Below are 2,813 nucleotides of genomic sequence, written 5' to 3' on the forward strand. Positions count from 1 at the left end.
AATGGGGCCATTAGAAAAGAGAGTGTGAACCCCAAATAGCTCATCACCTCCACCACCAACATTTGTTAACGGCTGTTTGACTCAATCTCTAGTTTCTCAACCTCTTGTCCATACCCAAACCTCCTCCCCATCTTCTTACTCTACACAATGCCACTGTTCTTCATCTTCTTCATTTTTTCTCAAAACCCCACCAGGAGAATAAAATAGAAAAAAGAAAAGAAAAAGCCAGTCTCACTATTTCTTATCACTCTCTCCCCTTTTCAACCCCTCCTTTCTTTCTCTACATTCCTGTAAACACAGAGGGAAAAGCCATAACCATTTCTCCTTTTCTCATTTTTTCTGATACATCTTGCAGAAAACAGAAGAAATCAATCTCATGAGATGCAGGAATATAACAGCCATGTTTCTTTTTCTTGCAATTCTCCTGAATCAAAGGAATCCTATCTCTGAACAGAACCCCAATCTCTTCTGTTCTTGAACACAATACGATCTCAACCCCAAAACACCTCTGAAGAAGCCCCATCGACTCCCATTCCTCTTCTTTTTTCTGCCCAATCCCTGTGTCAAACTGATACCCATTTCCTCAAACACCCTGATAAGCATATCCTCTTCCATTTTTTCTTGTCCTAACCTTAAAGAAGCAGAAAACCATTTCCCAGAACGTCAGAAACCCCGCATTTCTGCCATCAATTTGCTCCATCCAATGACTTCCACCTCCCCAATATAGAAAGAAACCCATACCACCAAGAAGACCCCATTTTCTTTCCTCAAAGCATTCCTCCCCATTTCATCTCCCACACTTCCCTGCTCATCCAATCTTGCATAAACCACAAATCTGATTGATACCAACTTCCCAAATCAAAGAAGAGAGATGTCTCAGATGATAAAGCCCTCCCCCCACCTTTCAGGCACAGAAAATGGCAACGAGATTCCATCCACGCCGGGAAAATTCAAGATGGAGAAGTCTTCCCCCTTCTTCTTCCATCGCAACCCTCGATTCTACTTTTCCTTCTACAAGTTAGCCTTCTGGTCGGCCGTCTTCATCGGCACAATCCTCTTCTTCTTCGTCCGATCCTCCCCATCTGCTTCTTCACCCTACTCCTTTCCCATCCACGCCTCCTATGAAGGACCAGTCTGGGAGAAGCTCGTCCGCTCCTCCACCCTCCCTAAGCGCGCCAATGCCCTCACTGTGCTCGTAACCGGCGCCGCCGGCTTCGTCGGATCCCACGTCTCCGCGGCCCTGAAACACCGCGGCGACGGCGTGCTCGGCATCGACAACTTCAATGACTACTATGATCCCTCCCTGAAGCGCGCCCGGCAATCCCATCTCCACAAATCGGTAGGCCTCTACATTGTCGAAGGCGATATCAACGATTCCAGCCTGCTGGTGAAGCTCTTCGACGTCGTCCCCTTCACCCACGTCCTCCACTTAGCTGCCCAGGCCGGCGTGAGGTATGCATTACAGAATCCGAGCTCCTACGTCCAGAGCAATGTTGCCGGGCTTGTGAATCTGTTTGAGGCATGTAGAGTCATGAATCCGCAACCTGCGATCGTGTGGGCTTCGTCGAGTTCGGTCTATGGATTGAATACCAAGGTGCCATTTTCGGAATCTGATCGGACGGACCAGCCGGCGAGCCTCTACGCCGCCACCAAGAAGGCGGGAGAGGAGATTGCCCACACCTATAACCATATTCATGGTCTTTCCATTACTGGGTTAAGGTTTTTCACTGTTTATGGTCCTTGGGGTAGGCCTGATATGGCCTATTTCTTCTTTACGAGAGATATGTTGAAGGGAAAGAGTATACCCATCTACGAAAGTGCAGATCACGGCACCGTTGCGAGGGATTTTACCTACATTGATGATATTGTGAAGGGGTGCGTTGCCTCGTTGGACACGGCGGAGAACAGCACGGGGAGCGGAGGAAAGAAGAGCGGACCTGCTCAATTGAGGATATATAATCTGGGCAACACCTCGCCTGTTCCAGTGGGTGAATTGGTTACCATTTTGGAGAGATTGTTGAAGGTTAAGGCAAAGAGGAAGGTGATGAAGTTGCCGAGGAATGGGGACGTGCAATTCACGCACGCGAATATCAGCCTTGCACATCACGAATTGGGATACAGGCCGACGACCGACCTGCAGACAGGTTTGAAGAAGTTTGTGAAATGGTATTTGGATTATTATGGAAAGAAGCAAGGTGGCAGCGATAGTTTTCAGTTCTGATCCATGGTTTGGTGGTAGAAACTGTTTGAAAATTCATGATTTTGATTTTTATCCAATTTTTTCCACTTTGATTTTTTTATTAACATCATATAAAGGAATGCAATCCCTGATGTTGGATTTTGTTAGTTACTGTCTGTGGGACATTCCTTGATCTGTACCAAAATGGAGACTCCTCTTAGTACATACATTTTTCCTCTTTTCCAATTTCGAAATTTTGTACTTTTTTCTGTTCTGTCCCATGTAAAACAGGTTATGAGTGGTGACCCTTGCGATGGTGGATATCATTAACATTTATGATTCGGAAAATTCAGTGTTTTGGTTATAGTTACCTGGTAGTTGTCTAAGAGGGAGAACGCATTTGATGGGCAAGCATTTTTGTCATGCCAGCATTACTTATTGAAGAAAAAGGCATTTTTGCCATGTCTTATTCCAGTTGACTTGCATGGATTGCAATTGATTTATTTGGTGAAGGAATTTGGTATTAGAGAATTTATTTTTTCGAACCTTTAAATACTGAATGCTTAAACTTTGTTTGGCTTCTTCTATCGAGCATACTATGCATAAGTGTTTTGCATCTGGTTATGTAACCAAG

At 45.2% G+C, this 2,813-nt stretch overlaps 1 pseudogene; it reads left to right on the plus strand.

Annotated features, from left to right (window-relative positions):
- The first annotated feature begins 871 nt into the window (after positions 1-871).
- LOC149818799 (UDP-glucuronate 4-epimerase 2 pseudogene) lies at positions 872-2,559 on the plus strand (annotated as a pseudogene).
- The last annotated feature ends 254 nt before the right edge of the window (positions 2,560-2,813 follow it).

The sequence above is a fragment of the Nuphar pumila genome, chromosome 13 (assembly GCF_984573655.1).
Source record: "Nuphar pumila chromosome 13, dmNupPumi1.hap1.1, whole genome shotgun sequence".
NCBI lineage: Eukaryota > Viridiplantae > Streptophyta > Magnoliopsida > Nymphaeales > Nymphaeaceae > Nuphar > Nuphar pumila.